Raw genomic sequence first — 27,627 nt, 5'->3', positions numbered from 1 at the left:
CAGTAAGACTCTGTCTCAATCAATCAAACCTTAACACGTGGCCTTAAGTGAGCCTACCAAGTTTGGAAGACCTAAGTCCTCCTCCAGCCGAACTTCTGGATATCAAGGTCCTCAGAAATGAAATCGAAAATTCTAAAGTGAGGCTATGTTGAGATTTGCCCTGCCTAGACAGACAATGTGGGCTTTAGCAAACAATCTTGTCTTTTACAGATGCCACCCACATCCATGGCTACACTCCGACCTTCATGATCCAAGGCCTTTCATTTCATAAACCAAGTAGTGGTCCAACCTGCAGCCCTTCTCCTTTGTCTATCCCAGGATGTGCTTGCTGAGAGAGCCAGGGCAGGCTGAGCAGAGCCATGGAGAGCCAAGTCCTGGCATTTGAGAGGATAGTTGTTCTGGTAGGTGCCAGCCAGGGTCTGTGTTGGAACTGTGACTTCCAATGCTGCTGCAGGGATTCTGTAGAGCTCGTCTGACCTATCTCTCTATCCACGTGGCAGGCCTTCTGGAGCGAGGGCTTCCAGGAACTTCTCAGAAGCTGCAGTGAAAGCCATCCAACAGACAGAGAAGCACTCCTCAACAGCTCAGGGGTACCGACCGAACCTGATTCACACTGAGCCACACAGGCAGAGAGGCATCCTAAATTTCGCTGGTCTCTGATCTCCCTTCCTGAACAGCTTTCTGAGACTCTCACTGGATCATTAAGTGCAATCTCTGCCCAGCATGAACACAGAGCTCTTGGGAAGGCAACAAGCTGTGTCCTCAGACCATATTAATAAACCAGCTCTCTGGGGGAAGAACACACAGTGCTGAGACCTGGGTAGCATCTGTCAGTGAGAGCATCATTGTTCAGAGTCCATACTACTCTAGCCAATAAAGCTGCCTGATTGCAGCCCTGGAAGATGGGCAGGGGAGGACATACCTCTTGGGGCAGGGTTAGTCCTTTGATTAGCTATAAAAAGGACAGAATAATGCCTTAAAAAGAGAGAGTCATTATAACAACAAGACTCTCAAGAAACTTAAGGGAGGTGTCTCTCTAGCAGAAACCCAAATAGAGGTTTTACCCTTAAAAGTATAGTAACTGTGACTTTGTCCTAATGAACCCAATCTTCAATAAGACTGTAGAAGACCCACAAACATTTAAAAAGAAATGCATAATAAATATCACTAGTGTGAAGTGAAGAGGACAGAAACAAGAGAAAAAGGGAGAAGGTGGTTTTGAAGCCCTCCAAGCTCCACCACCAGACAGGAAGTGGACGACATATTATTACACTGAGTTCCATTCAGGAAAGCCACAGCTTGCCTGGATGGATTTAAACATGGAAACTGTTTCTTTTACTCCACCTATTGCATTTTGCATGTGTGGCACATAGGTCTTTTGTCAAGAGAAAAGGGATTTGAGATGTGCTGAAAGTTACATCCAAGGAGCCTCCTTCCCCGAGGACCCACCATGTAGGAAAACCACCTGGATCATTTACTGATGCTGTAAAGACCAGATGGAGGTGTAGGGTGAATGTGAATATGTTTTGCATGTTGGAGAAAGGTAGGTAATTTTCAATCAATCAGCAGATTGATAGGCTATGCTGAGGTTTGCAACTAGATCCATGATTTCGTGGTCGTCATTGTCATCATTCTGTCCTCATCAGACTTCTTTTTTTTTTTTTTTACAGTGGGCAACGGTTAATACAAAGACTCACATTTGATCAAAATGCAGAGACTAAGTGACCATGGCATGCTCAGCTACAAATGGGACATCTATATTACACCCCATAATTCGAGAGGAGGGAAGAATGAGCACTTAGGTTAGGGAGTACTTCTATTGAAGGATGTCCCTTAGCCAAGACAGGGCCACTGGACTCATGAACTTACAGCGGGTGTGACTGCCTGCACAAATCAAATTAGTCACATTTCCAGCAGAGTAGGGGACAGACGCAAAATGCCCCACCCCAGAGGAGAGGCTACTTGCAGCTGATGGTTGCGGAGAGAGGGAAAGTTAGCCTTGGTGTTCTTCAGGAATGATGGTTGCCCGTGCTCCAGTGGATGGCCCTGCACTCATGCCCGTGTGGGCGGCACTAATTGGACTGGGGGAGGGAGTGGTAAAATAATTAGGATATGAAGAATTGGGAGGGGCATGATGGAAGAGCTGGATCGGGGAAGTGGTGGATATGATGAATACATTTTATACATGTATGAAATTTTCAAAGAATAATTAAAATAGATTACAATATACCCAGGAGTCTTTGATAGACCTTCCTTTAACAGGTAGACTTTTTAAAATTGCCCCTTGAATGAATTGATTGCTGTGTGTGTGTGTGTGTGTGTGTGTGTGTGTGTGCAGTCTAGGGCATCAGGAAAGGGAGCTGTGGCTGTAGGTGATCTCTTAGATGGGACTGCCTACCAGTCCTTTCTGAGATCCCAACCCCAGGCCTTGTGCACTAATGAGTGGTAGTTATCTAAGGACACTCAACATGGGCATGATTGCCTCTGTAGTGATGAATAATGTGATCCCATGACTCTGGAGAAAGTAAGTAGAGATCTTTTTCATGTTTTCCTTTGATCACGAATAGTTAAAAATAAACAGAACCTTGGGGTGTAGGCAGAATCCATGGAGCCTGTTTGGAACAGTCAGGCTTTCCTGTTGAACTTTGGAAATAGACTCATTACAGATTTAAATTATCCCCCTGGATCATTTGGGCTCGAGGCTTGGGAGATGCACTAATTATTTCGACTTCCTGGAACCTCCCACTTCTTTCTGAGCTGATTTTGACGTGTGCGTGTTTTCCTGAAGACTCACTGATTTCATTCCCACTTTAAAATTTCATAATGGAATCCTTTACAGCACTCATTAAAACGACGGTCTCTGGCGGTTTGTTCTTGATCATCCTGGGATAGGGCTCTGTTGTCCATCCTCTTTCTTGCCAAGGTTTTCTAGAAAGTTCTGTTCCGTTGGCTGTGTTATTTTGTTGCTGCTCTGCCTCTACTGTTCTCTTTTGTTTGTTTTTGACTCAAGGCAAGTCTTGGTCTGTTAACTGTGGCTGGCCTTGAACTCACTGCATTCCCCTGCCTTAACCTCATGAAAGCTGGGAATACCTGTGTGCACCACCTCACCTGGCTTTGAGGGTTCTTAGCGGAGACATTGCTCAGGTCCATCAAGGTTTTGAGCTCTGCTTTTTAGACTTTTAAGTTCAATTATTGTAACATAATTTTGTTACCATGACTCCCCCAGGATGCTTGCTCACCACCCTCCAAACTTCCTACTTTTTTAGCGACTGGTAAACATATCTCTAGCTCCTGCATATTGCCTGTGAGTCAGACTGAATGGGCTTCACATTTCAAATTTTTCACATTACACAATTATTCTGTAATAGAAATCTGGATTTCCTTTGTCTCAGATGTTATCTGTGGGGTGGAGACATTTTAATTTCCTGGTTGAATTTTTATTATTAGGCATTGTAATTTCATCACTTTGTGGTCTGAGCATCTGACCCAAACATTCTAAGACTATTTTAAACTTTTGCCTGACCCATGAGTATTTCTAAGTGATGATATTGCTTATATGCATGTATACTTATTTATTGTGTGTGATTTGACATATGTGTCTCATATGTGTCATATGTGTATGACTGCAGCCCCCTGTCCTTTCCTTGCTGTTCCTGGGCTCTAGGCTCCTTTCAAAGATGAAATCAAACCTTGTCTCTATAAAGCCTTCCTGACCTTCAGCACAGGAAATAATTGCCCCAAATCATCTCCGAATCCTGGCAACAGTCACTGCCATTACTGTGATTGGAGTGCCATCCCCGCCCACAGACTGGCAAGACTCCTGCCCCTTTGCCTGCCCAGGGCTAAGCCCTGCACTCAACATCCAGTAGTTAAAGGTAGATGTGGAAGAACAGACAGCCAAGGTCACTGGCTGTAAAGTCAGATGGGTTGGCATTTTCTTTGCTCAGGGTTGTGTTCTGGAGAGAAATTCCTGAATTATCTAATGTTCTGATCACAGCACAGTGTCAGTTCTGTGTTAGAATTCAGACCTGCCCCAGTTCTAGGACATGAAGCACTTCTTCCCTGTGCCCTGCCAGGCTACCCTCTGCCACCCTCATTCTCGGTCTGATAGGTAGAGGTGAGCCTGACACCTCCGATCTTTCCCAGACACCCTTGCCGTCTTGCCACTGATGAGATGAGTTGTTGCAAGGGCCATGATACAGTGGACTTAAAACCCTCCATGGTTCAGATTGTTTGCACACTCTATACAATATCACTATATAAATACACAATATATACTATATTTCAGGGAGTTTGGTGGTGGTTTTTTTTGTTGTTGTTGTTTTGGTTCTTTTGTTTTGCTTTTTTTTGTTTTTTTCTTTTAACAGTTTTGGGTTCACAGGGAAACAAATCAAGATCTACTCTTTCCATGTACCCCTTTTAACCAAATGCATATTTCTATGAGATGCTGCCTACTTTTCTTTGAATATTGCATGAGCCCAATTCTTTGTACATTTTGATAATCCGAGACTTAGATTGCATCGTGTTCCTCTTTATGCTTCTCAGGAATGCCAAGGACTCTTTTAAATGAAGAATTTGTTTCCATACGCTAGGATCTGTCTGCATGTAGATCAAATACAGAAAAGCTGCAGACACCTTGTTGGATCCATGTATCCTCAACTGGTTTAACTAAAGAGAAGATCAGAGGTATGGTGTAGAGGAGGTATTTAATCATTGCTTGAGACTTTGAATGAAGATCTTTAGCTCTGTAGGGGGGAAGGGGCTAGGTTTTGGCTAAATGATTTTCACTATAAGCCCTCGAGGTTCACGAGAAATGATGACATCTGTGTATGAATTAAAATGTTTCTACTCACCTCACTGTGCAAGGAAAAGTGCTAGCAGGGAGTGAAGCCCTCTCCTTGGGTTTTGGAACTTTCTGGAAAAGATGACTAGTTCCTGGCACAGCAGACTCTGCAGCTGACACACTGACGCTTGGCTTTCTGGCAGTTTCTAATCAGTGCAGCTCTGCCCTCTATGGAACATCAGAGGTGAATTTGGGTTAAGAAAATGACACCAGCTAATCATTTTGGGTTGTTTGACTAGTGCCAGAATACAAACTGCTTTAAAAAAAATACGTCCATGAAGAAAACTTTATTTCTCTCCCTTTCTAAAAACCGTGGGCATGGCATCTCTCTCACTTTCATAGGTCAGTAGGCACGGATGAGCTCACAGCCCTCGTTCTGTTTATTGTATTATAAAGATGACTTACAAATGTCCTAAATCTGCTGCCATCCACAGAGCGGAGTGATGGTTCTGGGGAAGTTTGGTGGAGAGCTGCGTCCTCCCAGGAACTCTTCAGGGATGATGGGAAAGCTGCCACAAACCAAACTGCTTTCCATGATCTCTTCCAACTCCTTACCAGAAAACGTTCGCAGGACAGCAGAAAGAGGTTAAGATGGTTCATAAATCAGTGAAAAATCTGTTGATGATAAAATAATTCCTGTCAAACTAGAACGGCTTAAAAATTCTGGGGAAAAAATGTCCTCTTCAGTTGTTAGCTAGTAGACAAACCTCCCCCTCTTCCTTCTCCTCCTTCTCCTCTCCCTCCTCCTCCTCTCTCCTCCTCCTCCTCCTCTCCCTTCTCATCCTCTCCCTTCTCATCCTCCTCTCCCTCCTCCTCCTCTCTCCCTCTCTTCCTCCTTTTCCTCCTCTTTCTCATCTTCTTCCTCACAAACAAGAGTGGGGTTTTTTCTCTCTGATTTAGGTAGCTAGAATTTGAACTAATTAAAACAAATACCCAAGCAAGGATTCACTAACCTAACTAAATGACCATTCCACTTGTGTTGTATGCACCATTGAAATACTCCTGACTTCACCCTCTAGAACCAAAATAACCTTTGTTCTGTAAGTTGCTTTTGGTCATGGTGTTTCATCGCAGCAAGACCTAAGAATCCAGGTCACGGTCAAACCCACTTGAGCTAACTGTGGAGTAGGGTGACCATGAGAACACCTGAGCCCTGCAGCCCCTCCTCTGAAGCTCTAACCATTTTCTGAAGGTCACGATTCTCTGCCCATCGTGTAACTATAACATTATGTGGGATGAAGGTTATCATGCTGCAGCCTTGGACTGATGTATCAAAGTACACAATGCATGTCAACTGCTTCTCCCATCTCTGCAGAGGTTTCTGAATATGTTTGCCTTGTCTCCTCCATTGACAAAGAAAAATTGAAACCTATAAACTCAAAGGAAAGAGCTAAGGGACTGAGGTAGGGGCTAGGTTACCCTACTTCTTCAACAATAAGACATACTATGCGCCTCTTATGGCTTGTTTTGATCTGCAGTCTGCCTAACAGTGACACCTACGTCCACACTAATGGAAGAGAAAGTGTCTCAATGAATAGCATTTCAATGGTACATACAACACAAGTGGAATGGCCTACTCTTTCTCTCCTGATTTGACCTTGCCCATCCTGATCATCTTTGTCCTTTATTTTGAAAAGTTGCACACCAGCATCCACTTGCCTCAGACAGAAAACGGGCTTGTTTTCAATGCCCTGTTTCTTCCATCCCACCTAGGACCCTCTGACACAGTAACCTTCAGGTCTTAGTCCTCAGTGTGGCAGCCCTCATCCAGACCACCTTTGTCTGCCCTCCCAGCTGATCTTTGTGGCTTCTCACAGGTTCCTTACCTCTATTCCTGCCCTCTGATATCTCTCCCTGAGCAGTCAGAACATTTCTGAAGTAAATATAAGGCTGATTGTGTCAATGACCCTCAACTTTTCTGAGTCCCTGGCCATAGGACAAACTACACATGATTTTACTCTGCTGCCACTGAATGGTTACCCAATATATCTCTTCTCTCCTGTCTTTCCCCTCTATTTCCCTTCCCCCCTCTACTCTTTTTTTTGGGGGGCAGGGTCTCACTTCGTAGACCAGGCTAGCCTTGAACTAATCGATCCACTTGCCTCTGCATCCCAAGTGCTAAGATAAAAGACCCATATCTCTGTGCCCAACTCAGCATCTTCTCTCAAGGACATCCCTACAGCCATGTTGAAATTGTTTGAAATTGTCATGCTTTCCTCTAGCTTCTGGCTCTAATACAGTATTCTCAACCCCTGCAATCAATTCTTTAATGGCAACTTATCCTTGGTGTTTACCCTCAGACATCAGTTCTTCCAAGGAGCCTTCCTACATCCTCCTCAACCCCCAAAGCTGCGCCTCCCCACGTCCTCATCATCAGTAACTATGACTGACACTGACACATGATTTGACACGGCTGTGCTGAGTGTGCCCCTTGAATTACCTCCAGCCATCACACAGTCCCTCAGAGTCAGGTGGCTCCTGTGCCCTCCACTGTTAGCAACTCATTTCCTAGAACTCAAGGAGAAGAACTGTTCTCCATGTAAATATTCTAAGTATGTGATGGTTCGTTTTACTTCCCCATATGTCACAATCTAGATTCACCTAGGAAGGGGAATCTCAGTGAGGGGATTTTCTGGTTCTCTGGGTTCCTCTTCTGTTTGGGGGAGTTGCAAAGAGAAAGTGCCATACCCCTCTTCTGGTATGGTATGGCAAAGTCTTTCACATGAGCACCCAATATTAGCCAGGTTCTCCTTACCCTCTCCTCTCTGGCCCCTCTGTAGGTTTCCCATTTGGCTGTGTCCTCCTTAGATGCAGAGGGGCACGGAACTCTCCAGACTTAAAACATTCTAAGATCTAAACACAGCTTGAACCTGTATGCATTCTAGTCTTTCCAAAGTTGTCCCCGGGGCTCTTAGAGGACTTAGTTTTGACAAGCCTCACACCTTCTGAGCAGAAGTCCCACTTTTGTCTGAGATGTTTCCCAGGTCTGATGATTTGTAAAACAGCTCTGAATGCAGAGTCACGACCATGTATTTTGACCTGGGGCTGACATGGAGAAGCCCTGTTTAGCATTAGCGACTTGGCCCTGGATTTCCAAATCAATTGTTTAGGGGACATGAGAAGGCAGCAGGCACATCTCAATGTGGGATCACACCTTCATAGAAAAGCCTTAAAACTGTTTCGTGCTCAAAAGCTAAGAGGCTCCATGCACTTCAGAAATTCACTGTGACACCTCCACCCCCAGCCCCAGTGCCTAGAATCAGCTCCAGTGGCCAAGGGCTCAGCTGTAAGGCCAAGGGCTCCCTGAAGCTGCGTCTCCAGACTCCACTGTCTTTCCCAGTGACCCCTAAAGCTCTGTCAGCCCTCCGTCATAAGCATCACCGTCCCGGAAGCTATAGCAGTTTAGAGGAGTAGTCAGGTATGCAGATCAATCTCTGTTCAAAAATAGGAATTGTTCTTATTAGTCTTTACCTAAGCCAGGAGCCCTGTGCACAACTTGGGATTCAAGTGGGGTGTCCACTGAGTGACCAGATGCTTCCATGGGAGGGGGGGGCTTGCATGTGGTCAGGCAGCCATGTGTGTGCCCTGCACTTCCTCAGAGCAGCTCAATATGGTGTCTCCTTCTCTCTGCCTTGGTGGCTGGGTCTTCCAGCTTAGTCTGGCTGTCCTCTGGTTCCACGGGGGCTGCCTTGGGTGCTGAACCACAGTGTATATCCCCCGAGTCAGTGGCTGCTGCCAGTCGTCCTTTCCGTACTTGCTCATGCTGAATCATAAGCTGTGGATCCTACACTTCCGGCAGGAGCCTCTTGGTGAAATAACTCCGCAGAGGTGACTCTCTGTTCCAAGACGAAATGTCACACCCACTGAAGCTTCTCAGAGCTCATGACCACATGCTTCAGTCTCTTGTTCAGCAGCTAGCATTTTCTCAGGTCACCTCCATGTGACAATTAAGATATGTCTGAGATATCATCTGGGGTGGGCTCAGGAGATGGATACATGGGTAACAGCGCTTACTACATAAACATGTAGATCTGAGTTCAAATCTCCAGAATATTCCCTTCCCATCAAAAGCTGGCATGGTCCCGGGTGTGTCTGTAGCTCCCGAGTGGTGAAATACAGAGACAGGAGGATAGCCCTGCTTGCTGGCATCAAACCTAGTTCCAGATTCATTGAGAGACCCAGTCTCAAGGGAATAAAATGGAGAGTGACAGAGTAGGACTCTTGCTTTCTCTGGTCTTGTGCATTTAATCATGCATGCATTTTACACACACACACACACACACACACACACACACACACACACACACACACACAAAACCACCCACTTAGAACACGGCAGGTCCTTCACAGAAATAAGTTGGCTAAATGAGTGAATCCTTTCAGATTAGTGTCTCTTTATGTGACAGCCCTAACTGGTCACAGAGAAGTCATGCACTAGGATCATGTTTCTGAGACATGCAATGTCACTGAGACAGCTTCAAGAGTCTTCTTTGCTATGAGATTTTATTATTTTCCCCTAAATAAATTAATTTTCCCACTTATTTCCTATACTTGTATTTCTATTCCTTTTATGTCTCTCTCCACAACTGAGCTGCCAGATCAATTTTCCTGTGATGCAACTTTCAGCTCAGAATTATCAATGGGTTCCTCAGAAATTTCCAGTGATATACCCCCCTGCTCACGGTGTTGCCAATGTCATTCTCGGGGACTGGTCTTTCTGGATTTAGTTTTGCTGAGACACACTGCATAGCTCCTTTTTCACTCCTGCAGTCGCACACTGAGACTTCTGGATCCCAAAGCTTGAGCCCTTCCCACTGCCTGAATCCTTCTCACCATCTTTAGCAGCCCTGCTACTTCAGGCATCCTCCCTCCCTGCTGTGCTCTCCTTACCCTCGAAGGGCATTCCTCAGCTCTTGATATTATTTGGGGAATTCAAAGCATAGATCCAATACCCAGGGACACAAATTCCTCCTATCTGACTTGGGCCCCCTGTGCCTCTGTAGATGAGGGTCTCTAAGGAGAGAAGACATCCTAGTAAGCTCAATTTGATGTTGAAAGCTAGTTTCAGAAGACTGGAGTGTTAGCACTGGGACTAACGTGCTTGTCAAGCCAAGTTCCATCCCCAGAACAGATAGAAAAAAAGGACTGGGGTGTGATGTTTAGTATTAGCAACCCCATTGCTGAGGAGGTGACAGGCAGATGTATGGGGCTCTCTGGCTAGCCAACCTAGCCTATCTGATGAGTTCTAGGGCAGTGAGAAACTCTATCAAGAAACAAGGTAGACAGTACCTGAGGAATGCCACATGCATGATTGACCTCTGACTTCCACACAGACATGCACCTTCACACATACATGCACACAACACATGCGTGAAGCCAGAGCCTTGGCTCTAGTACACCTGTCTTTTAATGCTCTGCTGCCCCGTGACAGGGCCAGTGTGCACTGAGTGTTTCTGCCACCCCCGTGTTCTATGCTCTTCCCGAGAAGCACGTGCACGCGATTGCTTCTGTTTTGAGTTGAATGGACTTCTCCTTCTTTGGAACGCCGTTTTTATTTCAAAGAGTGACTGACAGACACACCACGGCTCTTCAGACTTCGGTATTTGCTAGACATTTTCTCAAAAAATGAACGATGCAAGCCTGTCACTTCAAGGAGAGCAACTGACAGTCTATTTTTGCCGATGATAAAATTCAAGCTTTCAAGTGAAAATTGGAATTTTGGGACACTTGTAGCAGCCTCCCTGAGTCTGACAGCTCCCGGTACAGAGGTGCCTTCCTCTGAGAATGCTAGAGAACTTAACAAAGAGAATCTTTTAATCATGCATGAGAAAATGTGGCAACAGATGCAAGCTCTGCATAAGTTAGAGACCTAGCATTTTCTTGATAACCACTGTAAGGTGCTGTGTGGCAACATATTGGAGTCCAAGATGACCTTAGAGAGTTAAAGTCCAAGTTGGGTATAAGATCATTGGTGGGGCTTCTCATTCTACCACGAATACATTTTAGCAACCTATGACCTACTGAGATTTGATAACCATGCATCAGAAGAATATAGATAGCCATCTTAAAGGGCTTTTATTTTTCTATTTAAGATTTATTTTTCATTTGGAATTAAATGTATGTGTGTATGTGTGCAGTGCCTTGAAGCCAAAAGAGGGCGCTAAGTCCCTTAGATCTCGAGTTATGAGCTGTTCAACATGGGTGCTGGGACCTAGCTGAGGTCCTCTGAAAACACAACCAGTGCTCTCAACTACGGAGTCATCTCTCCAGCCCCTCCACACTGAATACAATTTTAGCAACCTGTGACTTCTGACACTTGATAAGATGGAAAAGGAGAATTTCTAAAATTATCTGAAAGTCAGGTGAGGAAAACTCCCCTTTTCTCCACTGACCTATGTGTAGAAGGCCTGATTTCCTTTCTGTACTTCAACCAAAGCAACCAACCACAGCAGAGTAGCTCCGAGAATCCAGCTGTCGGCTGTAAGCCAGACATTGGGAGGCTATGTAGAAAGCCTACTCTTCTCTCTTCAATTTCTTTTCTTTTTTGTGCATGTGTGTGTTTGAGATTAGCATCTTTGATTAAGCCTTTCTGGCCAATCTTCTGAGCACTTCCTTGGAGTAGCATTTCAGGGTATGTGCAGAAGTGTGGCACCCAAGAGCCCCTGATATTCTTTTGAGCAGTCTTAATGGCAAAACTCTTTTCATAATAGTGAAAAATCCAGCTACCGTTTCATAAGCTAGTTTTCATAACGTTACTTAACACATCATGACTTTAGATCTGTCGTTTTTTTTTTTTTTTTTTTTTTTAAACGACAACATTCTGGGGGTATTCTCAGTTTTAATTTCTAATTAACACAGCAAGCCTTGATGCTTCAATGCACAAGCAGCAGCTCTTTTCATTCCTTGGTAGCTATCTAGGGGGAAGAGGGCTTCTGGGATCCAGGGATGGGAGGACAGTGAACATAGTGTGCACTTGGGCTCATTCTTCATGTCCCTTGAGGGGGTGGGGCTAGGAGTGACAGGACAGAATACATTCCATTTCCTGCTAAGCCAAGGTCATCAGGGAAAAGGCAATGATGATCCCCACCAATCATTCCCACGGTGGCTGCACAGTATTGGTTGTGCTCAAGGGCTTCCTCTGCCCATCCCTCTGCCTTCCCAGCAGCCTGGATATCTGCAGGAAGCCATCATCCCTGCTGGTTCAGCTTGGGAGCATCCTAAACTCCAAGAATTCCTGGGATTTTCTTCTCTCACCTCAACCAGAGAATGGTGTTTCTGAAAGGGCTCCATTGTTCAACAAGTAGATTATAAATTTTGAACTATTGTTGCCTATTTTGTTCCTGGCAGGGGTGTTGAATCTTAGGTAAGTGTTCTACAATGAAAAACCATCCTCCACCCTCATGGTTGTCCTTTGCTATACAATCATGTGAAATGTTATTCATAATGTAACATTTAAACTTTTTGATCTATGTCTCTTATGAATCTTGCTTCTTTCTGTTATGTTGACTAAAGTAAATTTTTAACACCATTCCTTTAATCTTTGGCCATTTTAATGTCTTCCTTTTTATGTAAAAGGTTCATCCTTATAATAAAATTCAAAACTTTAAAATTCTACTTCTGGGACTGAAAGAATGGCTCAGTAGTCAAAAGTATATGCTACTCTTCCAAAGGACTGGGGTTCAGTTCCTAGCACCCACATCAAGAGGCTTACAATGGCCTGTGATTCCAGCTCCAACCCAATACACTCTTGTGGTCTCTGCAGATATCTGCACTCACATGCACACCTCCCCCAGCACACACATACACAGAATTAAAAACAATAAAAATAAATCGTAAAAAGCTATTCCCTCAAGTGTAATTTATATGCAGCAAGATGAATGCAGCCATCTCCATTTTAAGTGTTAGTCTGATGAGCTCCTGCTCCTGATGAATACATATTTATATACGCATCTTCATACTCACCTTGCATCCATGGAGAAATGTCACCAGCACTGGGCTCACCTTGCTCATCAGACATTCTGCTGTTGATTGCTATTTGTGCCATCTCCATTTTTTCTTTTTTCTTTCTTTCTTTGAGACAGGATCTTATGCAACCTAGGTTGACTTCAAACTTGCTCTATAGCCAGGACGGCCCTTGAACTCCTGACACACTTGGATGATAGTCATATAACACCACACTTGGCTATTATTCTTATTTTAAGGTTTAAAAAACATATTATTGTTGTTAATAAAGCTGTTAATAAAGCTGATATGAACACTGATATATGCCTCTTGTGCATGTAACTTTGAAAATTATATGTTCAGTTATTTCTGACATAAGAAAAGGGACTTTGAAAAGCATATTAATATATGCAGAATCCTAAGAAATTATCTTTTTTGATTAATTAATTTATTTTTAAAATTTTTCTTATTCACTTTACATCCTACTCACTGCCCCTTTCCAGTAACACCCACAATCCTTCCCCTCTCCAACTCCCGTTCTCCTCAGAGAGGGTAGGGCCCTCCTGGATACCCCCAACCTTGGCACATCAAGTCTCTGTGAGGGTAGACTTGTCCTCTCCCACTGAGACCAGACAAGGCAGCCCAACTAGAACATATCCTATGTACAGGCAACAGCTTTTGGGATAGCCACCCCTTCCCCTGTTCCAGTTGTTCAAGACCCACATAAAGACCAAGCTATGCATCTGCTGCATATGTGTGGGAGTGCCTAGGTCTAGCCTGTGTATGTATTTTGGTTGGTGGGTTTAGCCTCTGAGAGCTCCAAGGGTCCCAGTGAGTTGACTCTGTTGGTCTTCTGTAGAGTTCCTATCCCCTTGCAACCCTTCTTCCTATTCTTCCATAAGAGTCCTCAAGCTCCATCCACTGTTTGGCTGTGGGTGTCTATATTTGTCTGAGTCAGCTTCTGGGTGGAGCCTCTTAGAGGACAGCCATACTAGATGCCTGTCTGCAAGCATAACAGAGTATCATTAATAGTGTTAGGGATTGGCTATTGGTTCCCTCAGTTTCTGCTCTAAGGAATTATCTTAAAAGGAGTCACAGTAGCGTTCCACTTAAGGTTTTGCGTTCCTAGTAGACAGTAAGGACATCTCCCAGTAGTGATATGCTTATTGTTGCCTTCCCAATATTAAGCTTCAGCTTATTTTCTTGCCTTGTTATATTAGAGCCTTCAGAACAAAGATCAATAACTGCAATTATCCCTGTCACTAAACATGTGAGCCATGAGTCATCTGTTGGTGCACTGGGATGGGAAGCTCTAAAATTCATGTCTCAATGCCTAGTGCTTCAGAAAGTGACCTTATTTGGAGGAGGTTCAAGCTAAACTGAGGTCATTAAATCAGACAGCAGCCCAATAGGATAAGTTTATTATAAAAGAGTAAAGTTTGGGAAGATGCACACAATTCATGTCACTTGAACAGAAGACAGCATCTGAAAGTGCAAGAGCAAGGCTGGCTACACACCAGTTCCCACTGCTGGGCTCCTCTGAAGGAGCCACACTGTTTTTTAGTTTGAGTGACATTTCCAACAAGCCTACACACACACACACACACACACACACACACACACACAAAACACCACACACAGAGAGAAATGTCTGTGTGTATATGTGTATTAGTCAGGGTTCTCTAGAGTCACAGAACTTATGGATAGTCTCTATATAGTAAGAGAATTTGTTATGATGACTTACAGTCTGTGGTCCTACTCCCCAACAATGAAGTCCAAGGATCTAATAGTTGCTCAGTCCTGAAAGGCAAGTAGATTCCAATAGATGTGATGGCAAGAAAATGCAAGATGGTGATGATGACGAGTGACTCTTCCTTCTTCCAATATCTTTATGTAGGTCTCCAGCAGAAGGTGTGGCCCAGATTAAAGGTGTGTGCCACCACACCTGGATCTGGGACTTGTTTTGTCACAGGCTTACCTTGAACTCAGAGATCTCCTTGCCTTAGACTCCTGGGATTCATAGACACTATGCTTCAAGATCTCTATGCCAAGATCCAGGTCAGAAACTTGTATCTCCCAGTCTCAAGATCTGTATCTCAGGTGAACCTTCCAATTCTGGATTGTAGTTCATTCCAGATATCATCAAGTTGACAACGAGGAATAGCATATATATGTTTAATTTCTGTTGCTGTATAAAAAGCAATATAGAGAAGAAAGGATTTATTTTAAGGCACAGTTCCAGGTTCAGTCCACATTAGTAGGGAAGTCATTGTAATGGGTGAAGTGTGAAGCACACCCAGCCCGAGCAGAGAGAAATAACTGCATACATGTTCACTTGCTTGGGTATCCTTAGGCTGATTTCGTCATACTTACACAGTTTATAAACTCTTGCATAGGGAATGGTGCCACTCACAGTGGACTGGGATTTTCCACATCAACTAATTAAAACCTTCCCCCACAGACCAACCCAATGTGGACAATTCATCATAAAGAATTGTTTTCCCACACTGGACTAGCACCTACAATCTAGGTCATGTCAAGTTGACATTTAAAGCTAACCAGCATAATACCTAACAAACACCCTAAACATAGAGGCTCAGAGCAGCAGGCATTTGTGTCCGTTCACCATTCTATAGGTCAGCAATGAGGGCAAGGCTTCAGCTGAGCTGGACAACTACCTTCGAGTGTCCCTCATATAGCTGCAGCCATCTGCAGTGTGATTGAGGCAGAATGTCTGAAGTGGCCGCCAGCACATATATCATGCTGGGTAGCAGCCTCAGAGCAGTCTGTGTGTGCTGTGTGGCCTGTCCAGGCTACTGTTCAGACAGTACTTCAGCAAGAACAGAGACTGTGGCATCTCCAGTGACATTAGTTTGGAGTGGCATATTACTTTCTCTGCATTCCAATGTCAAGGCCAGCCCAGGATTAGAAGGTAGAGGAAAAGATTCCAGAGCCACTCTACACAGAAACATGTACCTATGGTGCCAATTCCTGCCTCTTTTGGGCAGCTTGCCAATCTGACTTTAATGGGAATGTCAAATGATTTATTACCAAGTGTGATGCTTGCTAGATTTTTCTAATGGATTCTCTTAATTTTAGCAAGTGTATTTCTAGTCTCTGGCTACTCAAATTTTGTATCAGAAGTGGATATGCGATTTTAGCATCTGTTTCCTGGCACCCTTACAGATGACCATATGCACTTCTCACTAACCTCTACATGTAATAAATTACAGTAATATTCCCACCCTTTCTGTCACATGGTCCACTGCATCTGGCCATTAGGCATGAATTCCTTGTGGGTGGAACCATGTCTGATCCTGCAGACTCAAATGGTGTTTGCTGCAGAGTGTTGTAGCGACTGTCATTTAAATTCCAGGCCATGTTCTCTCTCGTTCCTCTCAGTCAGATCAGATGGAGCATGGAGGTGACATTCCTTTTTTTTTTTTTTTTTTTTTTCTATTTCTAGAAGTCTCATGAGCATCCCACCTGTGCATCACCCAGGTGTGTCCCACCTGTAAGGCTGCAATTCATCCTCCCCCTCCCCCTTCTACACCTCGTTTCTTTTCTCCTTATAACCACTGCAAACTCAGAGATAGTCCAATAACGAAAATTGCTTCTGGGAACCCCAAGGAAGCCAGAACTGCTTCTGTTTTGAAAGTCCCTCTCTTTCACTAGGAGGCACCCTGCTTACCCCCACTTCCCCCACCCACACTAGTTGTAGGTAATAAGTGGCTGTACAGAGAAGTTCAAAATACATGAAGAAGGGACCTCTAGGTAGGTTGCAATGGGAATTTTGCTTCCCAGGTTTTATTTTTTTCCCTTGTGATTTTCAACATTTCACGGGGAAACAAATGAAGCAACTCTTTTTTCCAACTTTTTAAAAAGGGAAAATAGCAGCAGCCTCCTCGACTGTGTGTCTCGAGTAGGGGAGCGCGGTGTAACACCATTTTCATGGCAAACCTAGGCTTGGGGTTGCTATTTCTCAGCTGGATGCACAGATGCATCCTTAACCCAGAACCATGAAGAAGGCCCCGAAAGAGCGTACAGTCTGTGGTCACAGGGGAAGAGTGACAGCTGGAACCCAGGCCTCCAGAGCCTATACATCCATGCTGTTGCTAGACTCAGCACCGGGGGCATCTGCCGAGCCAGACGGCGGCAGAGACTGAGGGTGGATGGAAGGATGAGCTGTGCATTAGTCACAGCTTTCTAGAAGAGCAGACAGGATAGAACAAATATATGTTATAAAAGGGGCTTATCAGATTGGCTTATAGAATACAGGCTAGGTTGTACAACAATGGCCATCTATGTGTTGGAGAGGCAGAGAGCCTTGTAGCAGCTCCATCCATGAGGTTGGATTTCTTAGCTATCCCAACCCAGTGCTGAAGGCCTGGGATATTCTTGGGCAATTCCTACCAGAAGACCAAGGAGTCTGATGCTGGGAAAGGATGCCTGCAGCAGCAACAGATAAACACGACATCAAGAAGCAAGGGCAGGCAATAGAGTAGGCTGCTTTTTCCTGGTGTTTCTTTACATCTGAGCTGCTGCTGCAACCCACTCTGGAGAAGGGTCTTCCCCACTCTGTTAATCATTCCTGGAAATGCCCCACCCCCCACCCCCCACGCACGCGCCAGCTTAGTATAGTCACTGGCAGAAAATTGCTAGCCACGCAAGATAGGAATTTTATTTTCTGATGAGGATTGTGCTTGGTCATCTGGAAATGATGCTAGATGCTGTTTTGTCTGTATTCATTATTGTCTATGTGGGTATATGGTGTGTGTGTGTGTGTGTGTGTGTGTGTGTGTGTGTGTGTGTGTGTGAGAGAGAGAGAGAGAGAGAGAGAGAGAGAGAGAGAGAGAGAGAGAGAGAGAGAGAGAGAGATGCATGTATGAGTGGAGGTCAGGTCAGGGAACAACTCTGGGAAGTAGATTCCACCCTCTTACCTTTTCAAAGCAGGCTACCCTGTATTTCTGCTGTGTACTGTACTCCAGTCTAGCTAACTTGTGAACATATAAGCTATTCTTTGTCTCCACCTCTTATTTAATCAGAAGTGCTGGGATTATATGTGTGTGCCATTGCATCTGGAATTTCATGAGGATTTTGGGCATGGAACTCACTGAGGTCATTAGCTTTGCATGATATTCATTCTCTCTCTCTCTCTCTCTCTCTCTCTCTCTCTCTCTCTTACTTTACATCCCAGTTGAAGCCCCCTCTTTTCTCTCCTCCCAGTCTCCCATTCACAAACCCCTTTCCCCATTCCCTCCTTCCTTCTCCCCAGAGAAGGGAAAGTCCCCCATGGGTACCAATGCACCCTTGGCCCATCAAGTTGCATCAAGACTAGGTGCATTCTCTCTTACTGTGGCATGACAAGGCAGTCCAGCTAAGGGAAGGGGATCCTAAGCCAGGCAACAGAGAGATAGCTTGTGCTCCAATTGTTAGGGGGCTCACATGAAGACCAAATTGCATGTAGGGGGCCCGGGTCTAGCCTCTGCATGCTCTTTTGTTGGTAGTTCAGTCTCTGTGAGCCCCCATGGGCCCAGGTTAGTTGACTCTCACCAGTAGGTCTTCTTATGGTGTCTTTAACCTTTCTAGTTCCCTCAATCCTATCCCCCACTCTTCCAAAAGACTCTTCCTCCTAATATTTGGCCTTTGACAAACTCCAACACCCCTTCAAGCTAAAAGTCTTGGGGAGGTCATGGATACAAGGCCCATGCCTAAACATAATAAAGGCAACATACAGCAAGCCAACAGCCAACATCAAATTAAATGGAGAGAAACTTAAAGCAGTTCCACTAAAATCAGGGACAAGACAAGGCTGCCCACTCTCTCCATAGCTATCCAACATAGCACTTGAAGTTCTAGCTAGAGCAATAAGACAACTAAAAGAGATCAAGGGGATAGAAATTGGCAAGGAAGAAGTCAAAGTATTGCTATTCACAGATGATATGATAGTATACATAAGTGACCCCAAAAATTCTAGCAGAGAACCGGATAGCTGATAAATACCTTCAGCAAAGTGTCTGTATACAAAATTAACTCAAAAAAAAAAATCAGGGATCCTCCTTTATACAAACAATGAATGAGTGAAAAAGAAATTAGAGACACAACACTCTTCACAATAGCCACAAATAATATAAAATATCTTGGTGTAACTCTAAATGAGCAAGTGCAGACATAGCTTTATGTCAACTTGACACAAGCTACAGACATCTAGAAACAGAGACCATCAATTGAGAAATTGTCCCTATCAGATTATCCTGTGGGTAAGGCTATGGGACATTTTCTTAATTGGTAATTGGTGTGCGAGGGCCCAACCCATTGTGGGTGGAGCCATCCCTGCCTAGGTAGGTGTATAAGAAACCAAACTGAGCAAGCCATGAGGAGCAAGCTAGTAAGCAGCCTCTGCATCCGCTCCTGCCTGCAGGTTCCTACCCAGTTTGAGTTCTTCCTCTGGTTGCATTTGATGATAAACTGTGTTAGGGAAGAGTAAGCAAATTAAACCTTTCCTCCTCGAGTTGCTTTTGGTCACGGTGTTTATCACAGCAATAGTAATCTTAATCAGCTAAGGCACACGGGAAGAGCCTTTTTTACCTGCTGAGCTATCTCATTGGCCCTACTTAGTATAGTTTATGATTCCAGATGAAAAGTGCAGTAACACGGTGTAGTTCCTACAAGATATCAGATAGGAAGGTGTCCACATGAGTTGTCCGGAGAGTTCCACATCCTTTGGCAGATGAGAAACTGATGTTGTCATTTTGTGAACCCTCCCTCTTGCTGTTTATCCAGCCATAAGACACTGATGTTAGGTAAACACAGTGACATCAAACAGGAAAATACAATGCCAAATCTCACTGCAAGGATGCTAGAATCTAAAACTAAATTCCCTTGATTGAGCACACCCATCTAAATATAGCAAGACTGAGGTGAACATGGGCTAATCTGGGAACTACACTGACAATTTAGGGGCGCCCCTATGTTCTCGTGCAGCCTCATCAAAGCCATATGAGAAATCAGGTGGCTGCTCTTGGTTCTTCCAAAGCATTTAAAAAACTTCTACGTGTCTAGATGTTTTACCTGCATGTATGTCTATGGACCACATGTGTGCCAGTGTCTACTGAGGCCAGAAGAGGACACCAGATCCCCCAAAACTCAAGTTACACATGGTTATGGACCACCATCTGGGTGCTGACAATTGAACCCAGGTCCTCTGGAAGAGCAACCAGTGCTCTTAAGTGTTGAACCATCTCTGCAGTCCCTCTCTTATTCTTTTAAGGATGCTTTTTTGGTCTGGTCTTCTTCAGAGACTAGACTTTCTAGAGCAGCGTTCAGTTCACAGGAGAACACAGAGCAGAAAGCAGAATTCCTTAAAGAATGTCTCTAGTGTCTATGTGTAGTGCCCAGTATGGGTTTTGATCCATACATGATACCACAAACTCCCCATCATAGGACAGTGCTGGATCCCTTCTCTGCACTGGAATACACTGCCCTTTGGAGGATCTTGTGACTGGTCTTTGGAAGACCCTGTGGTTGGTCTTTGGAAGACCCTGTAAGTGATATTTGAAGGGCCCTGTGGCTTGTATATGGAGGGCCCTGTGGCTGGTCTTTGAGTTCTAGCTATTCTTGTGTGTTTCCCTGGGGAATCTTTTGTCTCTATTGGGTCCCAGTCCCTCTCTTTGCTCTTGAGTGTCATTCATCTCTTTCCTGTACCAAAATCACTCCCAGGCTGCTCTCTTTCAGCCCCTTTCATTGTCCCCTTATATATTACCCTTTCAACGCTCTGTTCCTTCACAGGAGCCTGGCACAAGGAGCAGTCTGTGAAAGGGTTCCCCGAAGAGTCAAAATAACTATTTCATATGCACTGTCACTACCACACTCAACCCACTTAAGACTCAAGGACCTGAATCAGTTCCCTGTACACTCTGCCCTATTGACAGCAATGTCCTCTTGCTGCTCGTTCTAGCCATGGCCTTTAAATGTTTTTCATGATGCTATGAAGGAAGGTGCTCGGCTGGATTTATTTTTGGACTGTATCTTCAGATCAGGTTAGACATGACTCCCTCATAACAGTCAATATCCACATTGCACAATTTAGGTTCAGTTTGTGTCTGTCTCTGTCTCTTTCTTTGGGCCTGTGGGCCCTGGGAGTTGATGTGAGACCCTGAGAGTGATTCTACCCTCACAAGATGTGTCAGCTCCTAAGAGAGCACCATCCCTGGATTTTGTCCTTTTTATCTACAGTGGTCTTTGCCTCTCAAAAATTAATATTACCTGATTGGAGAGGTCTTAGCCTCAAGACCCTACCAGCTATTGCAAACTGTGAAGTTCAGAATCTTTGACCTTCCAGCCAAAACTTCAAGAATCACAGTTGCTCACCTGTATGTAGGTCTGGACTGTCAAGCTTCATAAGCTGGGGCCAGATAGGGAGTCAGTTTGGTCAGACCTGGGCTATCACCCCTACAATGCCTCCCAAATCTGAGTAAATATGAAAGGTTTCCAGAGATGAGGTCCTTTGCTTGCTTGCTTGCTTGCTTGCTTGCTTGCTTGCTAGTCCGCATAGCACTGGGCTGGGGCATCCTTATATCACCCCTGCATATGCTTCATGAGGCCAGAGCTACTGTTGGCAGCAAGGGTGTAGTTGGACAGGATAAAGACCCCAGCCTTTCTAATATTTGCTTCTCAAGAACCAGTGCAAATATCTGCAGTGATAGAAGGAGACTTATCTCAATTTTCCTGGGATAAAATTTTATAACAACTGAGGCAGGAGGAACTGTCAGGAAGAGTAGGGCTATCGGGGCTTGTCCTATAAGATTATGTGGGTGAAGAAGAACAAACACTAGGGCAGATCAGCTTGGAGGGATGGCTCAGCACTTAACAGCATTTTTTTTTTGGAATATTTAAATGCCATTACTTTATTTAAAGCAAACAATAACATAAGGAAGAAAGTTGTATAAATAAAGCACACACTAAATTAGCATCCTGCAAGGTAAACATTAAGTATATTACAAATATGTACATATACATGGTGTCATGAACATACACATAAGATCAAACTAAATGATGACTAGTGAACAAAAGAAGGGGACATTCAGCAGAAATATTTCCCACTGTTGAAAATGGAGAGATGTCTGGAAATATTGCTCTTGAAAAGTTCACCTCAGAAGTTAGTAGTCTAAAACTTGCATAAGGCTGACTGTGAAATTATGAAAGCAAATTTTGTTTCTCAGCCTATAGTCCCTCATCCTTTCTTCTTTTCCCTCTTTCTCCTCTGCAATTCCTTTTGATTCTCTGTTCTCTTCCTTTTTAAAAAATTTTTAATATTTTTTAATACGTATTTTCCTCAATTACATTTCCAATGCTATCCCAAAAGTCCCCCATAGCGCCCCCCACTTCCCTACCCACCCATTCCCATTCTTTTGGCCCTGGCATTCCCCTGTATTGGGGCATATAAAGTTTGCAAGTCCAATGGGCCTCTCTTTCCAGTGATGGCCGACTAGGCCATCTTTCGGTACATATGCAGCTAGAGACAAGAGCTCCAGGGTACTGGTTAGTTCATCATGTTGTTTCCCCTATAGGGTTGCAGATCCCTTTAACTCCTTGGGTACTTTCTCTAGCTTCTCCATTGGGAGCCCTGTGATCCATCCAATAGCTGACTGTGAGCATCCACTTCTGTGTTTACTAGGCCCCGGCATAGTCTCACAAGAGACTGCTATATCTGGGACCTTTCAGCAAAATCTTGCTAGTGTATGCAATGGTGTCAGCGTTTGGAAGCTGATTATGGGATGGATCCCTGGATATGGCAGTCTCTAGATGGTCCATCCTTTCATCACAGCTCCAAACTTTGTCTCTGTAACTCCTTCCATGGGTGTTTTGTTCCCAATTCTAAGAAGGGGCATAGTGTCCACACTTTGGTCTTCATTCTTCTTGAGTTTCATGCGTTTAGCAAATTGTATCTTATATCTTGGGTATCCTAAGTTTTGGGCTAATATCCACTTACCAGTGAATACATATTGTGTGAGTTCCTTTGTGATTGTGTTACCTCACTCAAGATGATGCCCTCCAGGTCCATCCATTTGGCTAGGAATTTCATAAATTCATTCTTTTTAATAACTGAGTAGTACTCCATTGTGTAAATGTACCATAATTTCTGTATCCATTCCTCTGTTGAGGTGCATCTGGGTTCTTTCCAGCTTCTGGCTATTTCTATGCTTACAGAGGACCTGGGTTTGGTTTCAAGCGTCTATATTGTGCAGATCACAACCACCTGTAACTCCAGTTCCGGGTATCCAATGTCCTCATCTGACCTCAGAGAGCACCAGGAATGTATACATACACACAGGCACTCACATAGACATGTTTAAAAAAAAAAAAACAACTCTTAAGGCAGAGCTGAAAGGCATTCTGAGCCCTCCTTATATTAGTTGCTCATGGTATCATTAGGAGCAAACATCTTTCAAAGGAGCTTAAAGGAGGAAGAGCTCATTTTGGCTCATGGTTTGAGAGTACTGTACACCATAGTGGGGAAAGGCATCCTAACAAGAATGTGAGGCAGCTGGTCACATTGTGCCCACATTACATTCCTGCTGCCTAAGTCAGGAAGCATAAAGAAGAATGCTGGAGCTCCAGTCATTTCCTATTTTGGATTCACTCCAGGACTCTGATCCATGGGTTGATGCCACCCCCTCTCAGGTTACCTCTCCTCAGTTTAGCTTCTTTGGAAATATTCTCATAGACACACCTCTAGGTCTAGTGACTCTAAACCCCAACAAACTGACAGTGGAGACTATCGCGCTTGCTTTTGGTACCACTAAACACCAGCATCCTCTTAGGATAGGAGAGTGATTTGGGTCACTCTGTTGCCTCTGAAGCAGGCGTTTATATTCTTCCTAATTCTTAATTCTATTACCCAGCTTAGGACTGATATGCCAGCTCACTGACAGATCAGTTATCTGTCTGCAAGAGAAAAATAAAATCAGCTAGGTATATTTGAGCAGCTTGGCCTAATCACACTGTGCTGCCAGGTGCAGGATCCACTGGAAACCACAGAATGGATGGCTCTTGCCTGATTTGCCACAGTGTCAACATTAGAATAAAGGCATCAGTAGCTTGGGAGCCCAGGGAGACAAGCCAAAGCTTCCCATGGGTGATTACTGTTATGGAGAGAGGTGTCAGTGACCACTGTGCTGGAAAAGGGGTCTAAGATAATAATAAAGGGAAAAGGGTGAGACTTGAATAAGAATGAAGGTGAGGATCTCTGCTGTGCCACCAGACAAAGTAGTCCTGGGGCACAGTGGCCAGGCATGGTGCACAGATATAAGGGCCCACAAAGGAGTTCCAGGGTAAAATGTTGAAAACTGTGATTGACATATGACTGCCAGCTTGCAGGAAAGGTTGGCAGAGAAGGACATAAATCGTAGGGTCTCCATGAAGGAGCAATGGTCCGTGATGAAAAACTGAATAAAAGATCCAAACTGAAGCCATTTGAATAGAACTTCCATTTTGAATATGGGTCAAATGAAATTTAGCTTCCTAAGACCTCCCTGAGTAACTACCATCCTGGTTGGCAAGTTGAAGCATGAATGCTAGGCAAATTGCCCTACCACAGTTGAATAGCCCAACAATGGCAACAGGATATGTATACCACAAAGACATATTCCCAAGGAAATCTTCTATCCCTAAATCCCAATTGGTGGGAAAATATGACTGTAACTTGGCACAGATGTTTGTGGTCTTCAACCTTAAGAACTTGGTAATTTTCTGGCTTGGTGTGTGTGTGTGTGTGTGTGTGTGTGTGTGTGTGTGTGTGTGCAGTTTAGCTCCAAAGTCTATTCTGCAGCCCTGATTGATCAGTAGCAGCTTGATTGCAATAAATTTTTTGTCATTTGAATTGACCTGGTGCTTGAGTTATGTTGGATGTAGGTGGACCCCATAGCAAACTAATGCGTGGAGACTTGGGACAAGAGGTAAGAGAGGGAGGACTTCATAGAGAGACGTATGTGGAGGGACTGGCCACCTGAGTCCTTGTTTGGGGGATCAGGAGAATAAACTAGAGAGTAGCCTTGGGAGAGCTGCTTTTGCATGCGAAAAGCAGTGTCTATATGCTAGCAGACTAATGTCTGAGGGGACGTGAAGTCATGAAGCTAATGCATACCAGAAATCCCCCAATACATGTCAGTAAAGTGTTTGGAGATTGTGGTGATTGCTGGAGATGCAGAGTAAGTGAGATATGGCAGTACATAGCTGTCACCCTAGCATTTGGGAGATGGTGCAGGAAAATCAGGAGCTCAGGGTCATCACCAGCTATCTAAAGCATACAAGGGGAGCCTGGTGTACATAAAGAGACCCTGTCTCCTAAAACAAAGCAGTGCAGCCAGGTGGGATGGGTCAGCTAGCGATGGAGGACAACAGCCAACAAGCCTGACTATCTGAGTTTGATCCATGAGACTCACATAGAAGAAGATGAGAACTGACTTTGCAAGTTGTCCTCTGACCTCCATCATAGGCACACCATAGCGTGAATGACTATGAACACAGAAACACACACACACACACACACACACACACACACACACACACACACACACCCCAAGTAAATAATTGTGAAGTTTTGTAAAAAGGAAAACAAAATGCAGTCAACAACAAATGAAAACTCTAAGACAGACAGACAGACAGACAGACAGACAGACAGACACACACACACACACACACACACACACTAAGGAAAAGATCAAGAAGTTCCTCCCCTCACTCTAAGGCTTACAGCTGGCAGTACGACACATCTGATGTCTGAGCAAAATGGATGAGCACACTTGGGCATGAGGTCATGGGCCTGAGCCAAGACATTCCTACTCTGTGAGTCAGGAAAGGCCACAGAAGAGAAAGGGTTCTAAAAGGAGCCTTTAAAGCTTCGTGGCAAAACCAGAGTGGCTATCTGCAGTGATAGAGCTCTCTACAGTGAGGTGTGAACTTATCTGAGCTGAAGAGTGAACGGCTCATTTAAACTATGCAGGGTTGAGGCTGAGGAGATGGCTCAGTAGTTAAGAGCACTGGCTGCTCTTTCCAAGGGCCTGGGTTCAATTCGCACCAAAAGTTGATAGTTTTAAAAACTTACAAGGCAATAAGGCTGAGCTTTAAGTAGAAATAGACTTATCATTTGATACAGTGGCTCTATATAGCTATAACCCCCCACAAAGCTCCCTAAATTAGATACTTTATAGATATTTGTACTATAGATACTAGTGAAGATAACATCTTTTCAAAGAAGTAGAAATGACCACAGTGCCCACTGACAAATGAATGCATGAAAAAAAAAAAAACAAAACAGAAAGTGTTACCTGTGTAGTGAGATATTAGCTTTGAACAGTGTGATGGTTTGTATATCCTTGGACCAGGGAGTGGCACCATTTGAAGGTGTGGCCTTGTTGGAATAGGTGTGACCTGGTTGGAATGGGTGTGTCACTGTGGGTGTGGGTATAAGATCCTCACCCTAGTTGTCTGGAAGTCAGTCTTCCACTAGCAGCCTTTGGATGAAGACATAGAACTCTTAGCTCCTCCTGCGACATGCCTGCCTGGATACTGCCATGCTCCCACCTTGATGATAATGGACTGAACCTCTGAACCTGTAAGCCAGCTCCAATTAAATGTTGTTTTTTATAAGACTTGCCTTGGTCATGGTGTCTGTTCACAGCAGTAAAACCCTAACTAACACAAACAGTAAACTTGATTTTGGCCTCTGGTACACCACAGGAGAGCTGTGTGTTAACTGAAATAAGTTATTTGCAGTAGGCAAGTTCTGTAGGCGGCTTACCAGTGTGATGGCCTCAGCATAGTCACAGTCATAGAGATAGACACTAGAACAATGGTTCCAGGTGGTCGCCAGGCCCGGGGAAGGAGGGGCTTTTGTTTGACAGGGATGGACACCCTTTCAGGTTTGCAAGGCTAAGAGTTCTGATGGACAATGGTAATTGCTGTTCTACCATAGGAGTGCCTGTTATGTCGCCTAACCCCACACTTTAAAAAGAACTGAGGGAGATAATTTGATAAAAGATGTATTTTACCACAAATTTAAGTTTTCTTAGAGATTTACTTTTATTTATATGTGTGGGCTTGTGTATATATCACATGAGCCTGCTGTAACCACAAAGGGCAGAAGGGGGCATCAGATCTGCATTCTTACCTGCTGAGGCTCATCAAAAAATTCTAAAAATAATAAATGAGGATAGAACTCACTAAAGTATCTAAACTTTTGTAAAAATTGAGGGTTTTGATGTTTATGAAGACTAAAACCATTGCAAAATAGAAAGCACATTTGACTAGATATCGGAATGTTTCCTTGGATTCACGTTTGCTCATGAAAATCCTTGGATATAAACACTGGGGTTTTTCACAAATGAAGATGGGACTGCGACAGATGGCTCCATAAATCAGGTTGAGCTGATCATGGCTCCTATTAATGGACTGACTTCTGATTTTTTTCAGATTATTTCTCCCCAGACACATGGGGGATGGCTTTCAATCACAGTGAAAAAGGCCACATCAACACAAAGCTTTTGTTCATGCTCTCTTGATTGGCACCTTGTTAGTCAAAGCAAGTTGCATGAGCAAGGCCAATGCCATGGATGGGAAGATGGGCTCCTCTAGATTCAGAGCCTGGAGCTGATTCCTGTAGAAGATAGACACATTTTCATATTTCTTGTAGCTATTTGATTTCTTGTATAGCCCTCTGTAATTAGCCCTTAACTCGTGTGAAACTGGTCTGCATTGAGATAAGAAAATCATGGCCTCACAGGATAATCACAGGTTCTGTTTATTCTATTTCTGCCTGTGAACGTGGTTCCTGAGCTCTGAAC

This window comes from Mus caroli, unplaced genomic scaffold, assembly GCF_978045245.1.
Source record: "Mus caroli unplaced genomic scaffold, Mus_caroli_1 scaffold_8, whole genome shotgun sequence".
NCBI classification, from domain to species: Eukaryota; Metazoa; Chordata; class Mammalia; order Rodentia; family Muridae; genus Mus; species Mus caroli.
The sequence above is the reverse complement of the archived record's forward strand: the minus strand, read 5'-3'. Positions refer to the sequence as shown.